The following is a 13709-nucleotide window of genomic DNA, read 5'->3' on the forward strand; positions in this document are numbered from 1 at the left end:
AAAAACCAATTTATCCACGCTATAGAAACAAGATAGGTTGCATCGCAGTTTTAAATTTAAAAATTCATAAAGATGATACCTTGATAGCCGTAAAGCCTTTCATTACATCATCATGGTATCAAGCGAAAAGTAATAAACACTATCAAGACTAATTTGTAAGGCTTAATAACGTGTCACGTGTGCTGTGGAGCGGGTCCAGGTCTCATCAAAAGGACGCAATTTTTTGATCTAATTAAACGGTGGGTTGATACACGGTCCGGAGTATAATGTTATTCCACGCCTATCGCATACACGAGACGTCAACATGGAAAACACCGAGCATTCTTCACCGGGATTCTTCACATTTGAAATTTTATTAAAATGTCTCCATTGGGTGCTGTAATCGAAGGAATTAAAAAACATACACCGTAGTCGACCATTTTAGTTCATGTTTCATTATCGCAATTTTGAGAATTAAAATATATACCAAGATATCTTTTAAGAATACTGTAACTTTAACATGATAATTTTCGTTTCTGTTTGTTTTTTCGGAAAATGAAGTATCGCGTTTTCTTACTCAATAAGTTAACCAAATTAAGTTTGAAAACGTATACCCTATCATCAGCTGATCGCGAAATTTTAAAAAAAGTGGAAAGATACAACAGAAGAGGAGGCCTAGCAGTAGGCTAAAATTACCGCGATGTATACTAGTATTCAGTAGATGACACAAGCGAGTTGTCACGCGGCATGCATGTCGCACTATTTTATACACAGGGATCGCGGCTTCGTGCGGGTGGGTCGGTCGGACGTTTCGTTTTTCGTTTCCCTAATAGTCCTTAATATGAATTAAAGTTGTCTCACATATCAAAGCGTTTTTGTTGATATAGCTTTTTCATTTACATTCATTATGTATTATTATTATCACTTGTATCAATACTTTAGCATACTTCACATTCAATATACTAGTAATTATATCATTAATCGCTATCTTCGGCAGATAGCAATTATAGCTCTATTATATTTTCACCATTAAACAACTTCTATTATGTAAGACAAGTCATAATGTTACGTGGGCAGGCCAAAGACTGCAGCGCTCGAACACTGTTGACCAACCTTGCATTGATGACTATATTAAAACTTCAACTTCATTGGACATGGCATTTACATGTTGATTTCCAAATATATAAATGGTCTAAAACAATGCTCTATATAAGAATTGCGCTTTTTAAGAATCAATTTAATTTATTACATAACGCAATTAACGCCACACTTAAGTTCTTCTTTATGAATAAGTTAACAAAGTTTAGAAACTTATACCCTATCACCAGCTGATCATGATATTTAAAATCAAAATGGAACAATAATAGAGGAGAACTGGCAGTAAGCTATGAGCAGAATTCGCGCGATATGTTATCTTCAGTAGATAGCACAACAGCGGTGGGTTGCCAGACCGTTTTATACGTGCAATATCGCGGCTTTTAGCATCTTCTTTTTTTTATATAAAACTTATCAGTAGATATCCACGAAAAAGGCTTATTCCCAAATTTAAGTTGATTCTAATATTGATGAGTTATGCATGATTATGTGTATTACATTTCTCCATGCCCACTGTGTTGAATTACGTTCTGGTACACCAGAACGAATTAAAATTTGACGATATCTTTGCTAAACGAATTAGCCTAATCTGCAAGGAATTTTTTGTACATAAACATTTAATATGCAACCAGAGGTTCCCAGTGGTATAAAAATCTCAACTTCTTTTGCGAAAATTGATCATAGCGAGTGTGTAGAAGAATTCAAATATCACATATACTTTTGTAGGCCCTATGATTCTTGAGTTATGATGTAAAGAGGGTTGAAACAACAACGCTTTTGTAAAACGTACATTAACTCATTAAAAGCAATCAAGCAACGTATATGATTTGTAGCATGATCTTTTGCAAAATATCAAAGTGTTATTTTTCAATAATATATTGATTTAGACAATGAAAATTTTAGTAGATAGCGCAATAACGGTGGGTTGCCAGACCGTTTTATACGTGCAGTTTCGCGGCTTTTAGCATCCTCTTTTTATGAAACTTTTCAGTAGATATCCACAAAAAAAGCTTAAGTCGATTTTAATTTTGAGTTATGCATGATTATGTGTATTACATTTCTCCATGACCACTATGTTGAACGTAATTAAAATTTAACGATATCTTTGCTAAACGAATTAATCTTGAAAAGAAACATTTTGTACATAAACATGCAATCAGAGGTTCCCAGTGGTATAAAAATCTCAACTTTTTCGCGAAAAGCGGGGGATGAGGCTGCGGATCACGAAATGTCGACCCCCTTAAGGTTAGCAACTATTTCAAACTGTTGCGATTTGGTAGTTCACAGCATCTTGCGAATGGTAGTGAGCTTTGGCAAAAATTGCATTGATCATTTCACAGCGAGTGTGTAGAAGAATTCAAATATCACATACTTGTGTAGGCCCTAAGGTTCTTGAGTTACCGCGGTATGTTGTAAAGAGGGTTGAAACAATAACGCTTTTGTAAAACGTACATAACTCAGCAACAGCAAGAAAGCAAGCAAAGTATATATTATTTGTAGCATGAACTTCTTAACTAGCAAATTTTCAAAGTATATGTTTTAGAATAACCTTTTGCAAAATATTAAAGTGTTATTTTTCAATAATTTATTGATTTAAAAATTGAAAATCGGAGTTTTTTTTTGGTTGCTTCGACCAACAACCGTGTGTACCCTTAAATTGTATCAATATCAAAACGTTCTTGTTTTTATATAGCTTAAATATAATGTTTAAAAAACGAAAAAGAACAAAGATTACATTTTTTCAAGCGCTGTATTTAATTCATGTGAGTGGTCAAACTTGCGATGGAAATTACACAGATCCAGCGGATCGTATTTCTCACCGAATTGACAGAATGTAATGACCACTATGGATAAAAACACCTAAATCCAGCTATCTGGCTATAGCTTGAAATCATTAGGGCATACGATGTGTTATATCCCTTAACACTATATTCTAAGTTTTAGATCGCCGTCAAACCGTAGGCCTATAGCTATATCATGAGCTAGCCTGACATTTCTCATGTATATGGTTTCATTTCAATGCCATTCGAAATCCTGCATGACGCATAAAGTCTGTATCGCATATGGGGAATTATCAAATCTTCGGACAAGGGGCTTTCATGGAATTACAAGTCCAGTTATTTGTCCGAGTGTCCGAATTGATCGCCAGATTCACGGCCAAAAGGTTAAGGACACTGTCATCAAGTATGCATTTTCAAATCCCGGGTTTCAAATTTATATAAAAAAAAAAGTAAAGCAAAAATGTTTTCTTGTGCAGTAGCCTACAAGAAGAAGATGCAATTCAAATGTGCATGGAAGGAATGTGAGTGTAGGGTGGTGTGTGGTGGGGCGGGGTGGTGGGAGATGGGCGTGAGGGGTATGTTCGTTTGTGGGTGTGGTTACTTTATGTGCGTGTTAGTTGGAGTGTGCAATTGTGTGATTTGGGCTCGTGGATAGTGATAATAAAATCACATTGATCCAAGTCGCTCGGCACACGGAGACGTATCGCTCTGCGTATCGATGGTCAGGGTGGGCAGTGTGCTACGAGGATATATTTTACCAAGTTGGCAATAGGAATTTGTTGCATTTTACATATGCATGACTTTTTGGTGATGAACTTCAAAATGTTTGTAAGTTTGAAAAAGAGATGAGGTTGTTTATTCTACTTGAAGAGAATAGGCAGATATGAAATCGCTGGATAGGACGAAATCTAGCGAATAAGTCATTTCAGTCCAGATGTACACCCAACTTGATATTCAAATTGGTCAAATTTGGACGAAAATAGGATATTTTCTTTTGGATTAACACCTGTCCAATTTTGTTTTCGTATCAACCAAATGGCAATGAAATTATAAGTGGCCAAAGTTCCCAATTTCTTTACCACATACATATGAAAGTTGGAAAAAAATCATATTTTTTTCCAGGGGGGGGGGTCAAAATCCAATGTTGCCAAACTTAGATTTTCATTTTTATTACTTTATTTTGTAGAGAAAAGTATCTTTTGTAATATCCACCATATCCCAGCGAGGGTACGTATTTGCCACTTTTATATCAACGAAAAGGCTAAAGTTGACACTTTGTTGCAAATCACTGCAATCGACAACCTTTAAATGTTGTGTGCAGTAATGCAAGTTTGACCCCCTAAAATCACATTCTCTGACAAAATTGATCCTTTTATTGTTAATGAATGTTAATATCATGTTTGAAATGTCACAGATTTGTATGAATACCGGTGGTTTACTTTATGAACAGCGCCCTCACAGTCGAAAATATCAGATTTTTTTTTTTTCCTGGGGGAGGGGTCAAAATCCAATGTAGTCATATTTAGCCATTTTCATTTTATTGCTTTATTTTGTAGAAAAAATGTGTCTTCTGTAATATTCACTATGCCCCAGTACGTGTATTTGCTTCCTTCATATCAGACAAAGTTGAAAACAAAAATAACTGATTTTTAGTCTAAAGTTGCCGAATTTTTTTTCACCTGACGTGTCTCATAGATTCTTGCGTGAGTGCATTTCAGATGATGATGATTCCACTCGGTAAGAGTGAATTTTTGTTGTTGTCAAAATCAGCTGAAAATACTTCTCATCTGAGACGAATATCGGGCCTACATATATTCGTCCAGGCCCCGTACGCAGGATTTTTTTGAGACCGCACCCCCCCCCCCCCCCCCCCTGCGTATGCTCTGTATTCGTCTGACGAATATAACTAATAAGCCTATATATTCGTCTCAGGTGATATTTTGCGAAATTTGAGTGAAAGGTTGCTGAATTCGGCAAAAATCGTTTACTATCTTAGTGTCAACTTTGGCCTTTTCGTTTGATATAAATGAGGCAAATACCTTCCCTGGGACATGGTGGATATTACAAAAGAAACTTTTCTCTACAAAATAAAGTAATATGAAAATCTAAGTTGGATTTTGACCCCCAAAATGGTCATAATATGATTTTTAAAAGAAATTCTGAGAGGGTAGTACGGGAGACTTCTGAAAATTTTGTTGAATTGACATGGAATTACCCTGTTGTTTTTACACCAACTATTTAGGCCTATTAAGATTCCTTGATGTCTTGCATTAAAAAAATGTATAATTGATATGTTTTGCGTGAATAATTACAAAATTATGACAATTTGCTATGTCTGAAATACACAGTTGCCTTGATAATGATGTTCTCTAAGTATCAATATTTAGATCCCGAATTCACTTTTCACGTTCACACCATGTATTGCCCCAATTTGCATACTGGTATGGATGGTACTGAGCGTATTGCGTACGGAGAACATTGCATTGGCTTGGATTTAAAAGGCCTATTCAGTGAGTTGCTCAAAGTCCTGTGTTTAGCCGTGTATTCAAGACAAAATAAGACATTTTACAGGAATATTAGTTACATGCAGGGTTACATGTAGGGCCCATTTGAATGGTGCTTCAACTTCGTCAATAGCCTTACTGTTTTCCCCGTTTTTTTTTTTTTCTTTTCAAAAAAGACCTACAATTACAATTTTATGACTTATCCTTCTTCACTTTTAGGATATTTATGCATAATTCAAATTTGTTACACTTCCGCTGGGATCACTGATAGACCTTCACTATGGACCACAAAAGCCTCATCACAATGGCATAGTCCAATAACCTCAATTCAAACATAATCATAGTCCAAAATTTGACCTCAAGTTGCAGAGTATGAGTTTTTGTACCCAAATCTTCAAAGGTCATTCAATGAATGTACAAATGTATTGGGGTTTAAGAACTGTGCCCCTGATAGATGAGCATGTTGTGGATCCTAGTGCTTTAAAGGAGTATTTCGTGATCCTAGCATCCTCTATTTATGTCATTTTTCATTAGATATCCACGAAAACAACCTATTCCCAAAGTTTCAGTTGCTTCCGATTTTGCGTTCGCGAGTTATGCATGATTATGTGTATTACACTGCTCCATAGACAATGCGTTGTAATTTCGTTCTGGTGCACCAGAACGAAATTCAAAGTTCACGATATCTTTGCTAAACGAATTAATCTGCAAGAAATATTTTGTACATATACATTATGTAGCCAGAGGTTTCCAGTGATATAAAAATCTCAAATTTTTTTGAGAAAAGTGGGGGGATGAGGCTGTGGATCACGAAATGCCCCTTTAAACGTGATTCTGTAGATGTACTTGATCCGAACATGCTAAGAGTTCAATTCCAGAACATACGCAGTTTTGTTGATTACAACTCCACGCCTCAAAGTTACCACGTAACATACCCTAAAGTCATGATGGGTGGGCGAAAAGGAGGGGTCACATAACCCCAGTTGCCCCTGTGCTCCAATTGGGAAATCTACAGTCATGATTTCAAATTAGGCCATAACTCCCTAGTCTAATTTACCCGTTCTATATATAGGCCTATATAGATTTTCGGTCAACTTTAACAAAACGTAATTTACTACGTTATTAATCCACATGTCAGAAGTTTGACGTGCGTAAACAAGTCAACTATATATTTTGAATGCCATGAGAGTTGGTTTTTTTTTTTTTTTTATATCTGGGTCATGAAAATGACTATTGCAAACAAATTAGGATACTTAATATGAGGAGCGGATACATCCGGGGGATGCATGTGCATGTATTATTATAATTAACCTTCAACATGAAACATGTATCACGATCAATGGGACATCTAAACCAGTACAATTTGATCAAGGTTTGGAAACAAAATTGCATTAAGGGACCGTTCACAAACACTTGTTAGGGGGGCCTGATGCAAAAAAAATTCAGACCTCAAAATTCCAGGGCCGCTCTTTTTGACATGAAAATTATGGGTCAACCCCATAGAAAAGCATATAAACTCAATTTTCCCAGGAAAATTTGTGGTCATTTATTTCAGCCCCTCTAGCTTAGGAGGGTCAACATTTGGAAGGTCCCCCTTTTTGCATCAGGCCCCCCCCTGACAAGTGTTTGTGAACGGTCCCTAATTAAACAAAACAACAAGAACTGCTGCGGCTCAAGAGCGACGACTTTGGATTGTTGGACGTGGTAGCAGGTTGGATAACGATAAACGATAAATCGCGATATACGGAATTCATAATAGCGGCGACGGGTAAACGTATTTTGCGAGTTCGAGTTGCGGGATGAGAGTTGCGAGATGAAATTTGCGAGTTGCCAATGGGATTTGCGAGTTGGTATTTATTTGCGAGTTACGAGTTGGTATTTGCGAGTTGCCAAGGGCAGCTGCGAGTTGATTTGCGAGTTTAAATTTGCGAGTTTAAATTTGTGAGTTGTGAGTTTACATTTTGTGAGTTCTTTCGAATCGCGAGTTTTTAAAATGTGTCAAATTTTAAAATATACAGAAATTGTTTTACCCCTATTTCACACCATATTGGAACTAGACCTTCATTGCCTGTACTCTAGTTCCATGCACAACGTTGAACATTGGGTTGCGAGTTAACAACCATCAACTATGATTCCCTGTTCAAAGCATACCTCAAGCTCAACCACATGACGGTGTTAAATTATTTTAAATTATTTAATGAGATGTAGTGTAGAGTCGAGCTCTTAATCAATAATAGGCCATACACGCTCAGTTATCAAGAGGAAGGTAGTGCCTATATCACTATACGATGTAGACAGTAACAGTAAACAATACTTACTACTAATACTATACTAGAATGGTAATGCTTTCGCAGCTAAATTGAAATGGAAATTTTAATAGCAAAATCAATCCAATAGCTTGTCGGCGTCTTTAATATTAAAGTAGGCATGTCTTTTGTTTCTATCCTTTAGTTCAGTATTCTTAATCATCAGAAAAAATAAAATATAATAGCAGACCATATTGATTGCGGCGTTCGTTCGTTCCAATATAGGCCTATATAATACAGTAACAAGCAATGTTGTCTAGTCTAGCTAGGGCAGATCATTACACGATATGGACTGTCAATTTTGATCTGTTACATTATTCTTACGCGGTGTTCTGCTCTGTGTATCATAGGTAGGCAATCGGCCGGCACATCAGACCCACGCACGCAAGGAGCCTAGCGCGACCAATATGATTTGCCGTCACTAGCACCATCCATCTACCCAGATTTTCCAGCTGGTGATGTGATGTTGTTTGAGATCAATGACCTTGGCGATGAGACGGAGACGTACTTTCCCATCTGGACCTCCTCTGCACTCGGATGAGTTACACCGGTAGACTTCATTGTCAAGGTTACTCCGGTCATGAGTTAGTCCGCAAATACCGGAATGGTACAGTTTGGCCCATGCGTGGTCAAGTTACAGGACTTGGTGCCGAAGCGATGCCAAGAAAAACTGTCAGGAAAGGACAGATCTGAAATATTTATCGTCCCCAAATCAGCAAAACATGAAAACTGATTCCCCCAGTGACTGAGTGAGTATACTTTCTGCTGCAGTATACGGTGAAATTCCTTCGCATACTTAGCGTCTTGCCTAGGTACCGTCACGTCAGAGCGTGGCATATGAATTAAAAAGTTATAAATTTTGATCTAGTTTATAAATGTTTATTTATGTTCTTGTAAATATCATAGTGAACAAGGTCATTAACATCGAATAGCATTCATGCAAATTGAAATAAAGGGTATTTTGGGGCCAGGCCAGTACACCCATGAAGCACAGTAGGCTACCCATGAAGCTAATGTAATTTTCAGTGTAAGTGTTGTTACGAGTCGTACTTGACTCAAGGCCAAAATCACCTTTTACCCGAACTCACACGAATGCACAACACAAATACACTGTTTATTTAAGCTAACAAAATCTAAGTCTTTAATTGAAAACAGAGTATGATTGGTACATATAATAACAATATCGCATATACAATAAAATCACACAATGACAGTTTTACTCTATGACTACTTAACCAGCTGTCTTCTTGTTGGTGATCCTAGAGTTCTTGCAATGTTCTGGACGACTGATGTAATATATCCTTATTCGCTTGTCCTGCGAAGTCCAGTGTACACTTGCGTATAAAATCCTCATACGAAAATGATGATGCTTTCTCCAATCTCCTTTGCGCTGCTATCTCCACAATATATCTCCTTGCGCTGCTTTCTCCACAAAACTATCTCCTTGCGCTGCTTTCTGCAAAAATGGTGTTTCTTTCACCACTCACTCTTTTTCCAGGGAACAGGGTTCTTTAACACAGCTCCGCTGTTTTTTGACAGATGCGTGGCCTTCACAAACCCAGCAAACTCCAGCAATTTGACAGAAGAACTTTTAATCCTTTGATGAGGAAGAGCACTTTTGTGTGCTCGCTGTCTTCTTCGTTGCTGTATTATAATTAGCTCAATTATTGGCTATATAAACTGGTTAAAATGTACTTCTTTTTTTGAAGCACGAAGACCATCACACACATGTGGAATATCTCAATCTCCCATGGCATTCTGTAAAGTCCCAACAAAAGCCTTCAGCTTTTTATATCAGTCCTCATGCAAAAACCCATCATCTATTAATAAACCATTACTTCAATCACATTTTCACAACATTGCTGCAATCTTGGGATTTCCCAAGATTAATTATACACATTCACCTTTCACATTACATCACTTCCTGGGGGGTTTTCCTGATGGTGCAATAATGAACTGGGGCTTTCCAAGTTCCAAACATAGCTCTGACTTTGTTTACAATAATTTGGGGAATTCCAAAACGACTTTCCACACCATTATCTTGCACATACAAGGGGGTTTCCCATCTCATGAAATACTTTCAGCTTGCAGAAAAAGTTAAATAATTAAATTAAATCAAATTACTCAGGGCACATCACACCCTCCCCCTTAAAAGAAGAAAGTTCGAATGTAATGAAAACTTTCTTAAATGTTTTCTTCTTTTACATCAACTTCAACATTTTATCAACTTTGAGTGTTTAACTCATCATACACAGTGACTACTTGTCACACACGTTCCCTTTAAAAGGAATTTTTTGTTTATCAGGTTTTTTATGCAATTCTGGACAGGGCATCAGCCATTACATTGTCTTTTCCTAATATGTTTGATGTCCAGATTGTACTCTTGCAAGGTCAAACTCCACCTCACCAGTCTTTGGTTTTTGTTCTTCATCCTGTTGATGAAGGTGAGGGATTGTGATCTGTGAAAACAAGCACAGGGCATACTGTGGTACCCAAATACACATCAAAATGTAGCAATGCTAATAGCAATGCTAGACACTCCTTCTCAATTGTGGAGTAATTTCTCTGGTGCTTGTTGAATTTCCTTGAAAAGTAACAAATGGGGTGATCTATTTGATCTTCACCCTCTTGCATCACAACACCTCCACAGCCTATGTCACTGGCATCAACAGTCAACTTGAACTGCTTCTGAAAATCAGGTGCAGTAAGTACTGGTGAACTCATGAGTATTGATTTGACTTTGTGAAAAGCATTTTCACACTGTTCTGACCAAATGAATTTTGCATCTTTCTTCAACAAATCAGTCAAAGGACTTGCTATCTCTGAAAAGTTTGGACAGAACTTTCTATAATAGCCAACCATTCCTAGAAATCTCATGAGTGCCTTCTTGTTTACAGGTGTGGGGTATTGCTCAATTGCTTCAACTTTGGCTTTGATAGGTTTCACCTGACCTTGACCTACAACATATCCTAAGTATGTGACTGTGGCATGGCAAAACTCACTTTTACCAGATTGACTGTCAACTGTACTTCAGACAGCTTCTCAAACAATTGATGGAGTTGTTCCATGTGTTGTTCCCAAGTTTGACTGTAAACAATCAAATCATCTACATACGCTTCACATCCCTCTATGTCTGCCACAATTTGGTTCACCATTCTCTGAAATGTTGCTGGGGCGTTTTTCAACCCGAATGGCATAACTTTGTATTGGTAAAGACCAAATGGTGTACAAAAAGCAGAAATCTCTTTGGCACGGTCTGTGAGTGGAACCTGCCAGTACCCTTTCAAAAGATCAAATTTGCTAACAAATTTTGCATTCCCAATTTTGTCTATGCAATCATCAATTCTTGGAATTGGGTACGAGTCTGTCTTTGAATGAACATTTGCAGCTCTCATGTCTGCGACCAATCGGTATGAACCATCAGGCTTGGGAACAAGAATACATGGTGAACTCCACTCACTATTACTTGGTTCTATGATATCATTGTCTAGCATATAATTAATCTCATTTTTGAGATGTTCCATTTTCAATGGATTGACTCTGTAAGGATGCTGCTTGATTGGTTTTGTATCACCAACATCTACATCATGAAATGCAGCATTTGTTCTACTTGGCGTATCAGGAAATATATTGTCAAATTTGTGAATCAAATTTGCAATTTGACTTTGTTGATCTTGAGAAAGATGACCTAACTTTGAGTCCAAATTAGTGAGCACATCAGAATTGTTCAATTTTACATTATACTCCTTGTGCTCCAGCTCTTTATCCTGGTCAAATGTGACATCAGAATTGTCATCTTTACTCTTGTCTACATTGGCGATTTTGTCTACATCGGCATGTTTGTCTACATTATCAGCATGTTTTACTGTACACACAGGTTTTGGAATGCCACTGTCACTTCTTTCAACATACTCTTTGAGCATATTTATGTGGCATAACTGCCTGCTCTTGCGTCTACCAGGAGTCTTGATAATATAATCTACTTCACCCACTTTTGACTCCACTTCACATGGACCATGATATCTGGCTTGTAATGGGTGTCCTGGAATTGGAAACAGTACTAGAACTTTGTCACCTGGTTTGAACACTCTCTCTTTGGCATGTTTATCATACCACTGTTTCATTTTGGCTTGACCCTGTTTCAAGTTTTCTTTGGCGATATCAGTTACTCTGTTAAGCCTATGCTTAAAATTGGAGACATAATCCAACAAATTGATATCTGATTTCTCATTGAGCCACTTTTCTTTCAACAACTTTAAGGGCCCGCGCACTGTGTGTCCAAACACTAACTCAAAAGGACTAAATCCTAAGGTTTCCTGAACAGCTTCCCTAGCAGCAAACAACAACAAGCTCCCTCATCCCAGTCCCTCTGAAATTCCAAACAGTATGTTCTGATCATGTTTTTCAATGTTTGGTGGAACCTTTCTAGTGCACCTTGTGATTCTGGATGGTAAGCACTTGAGGTATACTGTTCTATACCTAATTGATACATGACCTGCTGAAATACTCCAGAAGTAAAGTTTGATCCTTGGTCTGACTGTATGGACTTGGGGAGCCCCACAAATGTGAAGAACTTGGTTAAAGCTTTCACTATAGTCACTGCTTTAATATTTCTCAAGGGTATGGCTTCAGGAAAGCGTGTTGACGCGCACATAATTGTCAGAAGGTACTGATTACCTGACTTAGTCTTTGGTAGGGGGCCTACACAATCAATAATAACCCTACTAAATGGTTCATCAAAGGCTGGAATTGGCTTCAATGGAGCAGGAGGTATTTTCTGATTTGGCTTCCCTACTACTTGGCATATGTGACATGTTTTGCAATATTCAGAAACATCTTTTCTGAGAGTGGGCCACCAGAAATGTCTCAGAATTCTTTCATGAGTTTTCTTAACACCCAAATGCCCTGCCATTGGACTGTCATGTGCTATGTTAATTACTTCAGTGTGGTATACTTTTGGTACCACAATTTGGTGCACTACCTTCCACTCTTCATCGGCAGGTACATCCAGGGGGCGCCATTTTCTCATTAGCACATCATCTTGTTTGTAAAAACAGACAGAATTTTGTTCTGCTTCTTCTAGGGTCAATGCCCTTTGATTGATCTCTTTGAGTTCTGGGTCATTTTGTTGCTCCAGAATTAGCTTGTCATGACTTAATGGGTCTCTCATGGTTTCCCCAATTTGATCATGCTCAGAGGCTGTGTCATTTTTAGGGTATTTTTATCCCCAGGAGAAGGAAGTTGATCTTCTTTCTCATTCAACTTTGACACAAATGTGTCTTCCAAATTGTAGCCTAAGTCATCAATTTGGTTGTCCTCAATTGTTTCTAATGAGGCCTTCTTACTCATTGCCCGTGTCACTGCACATGCAGGAAATATCTCCTCTTCCTCACTATTATCATCCTGTATACAGGGCTTATCTGTGACTATTGGGTCAGGAAAAACCTTCCCCCTGCCAGATCATTTCCTAGCAACATGGACACTCCCTTGACTGGCAATTCATGTCTAACTCCTATGGTTACAGGACCAGAAACCAAGTCAGATGTCAAGTTAATTTTGTGGAGAGGTACACTAATTATTTCCATTCCAATACCCTGGATCAAAGCATTACCTGCTGAACTATCCTCATTAAAGGGCAAAGTTCCTTCCAGAATCATAGACCGTGCACAACACGTATCTCGCACAATCTTGATGGGCTTTGGACTACCATTCTCACCAAGTGATACTACTCCCTCTAACACAAATGGTTCAAATTCTTCACACACCTTGTCTGTCTCACCTCCCTTTTGTGGGAATTCTTGTTTCTTGATTTGACTGACTTGTTTCTTTGACCCAAGTGACACTGCACATCCTACAGTATTACTAGCAGTTTGCTGCTGTTTTTGTGCGTCTTGTCTGCCTTTTAAGAAATAACACTGGGTCATCGTATGCCCTGGTCTCTTACAATGAGTACAAGTTACTTTGGCTTTAAATTCAGTCCCAAATTTTGCTCTGTTACCTGAACTCCCTGGGGTCCCTCTACCACCAGCACTATGCTGTGAATT

This window comes from Amphiura filiformis, chromosome 6, assembly GCF_039555335.1.
Source record: "Amphiura filiformis chromosome 6, Afil_fr2py, whole genome shotgun sequence".
Lineage (NCBI taxonomy): Eukaryota > Metazoa > Echinodermata > Ophiuroidea > Amphilepidida > Amphiuridae > Amphiura > Amphiura filiformis.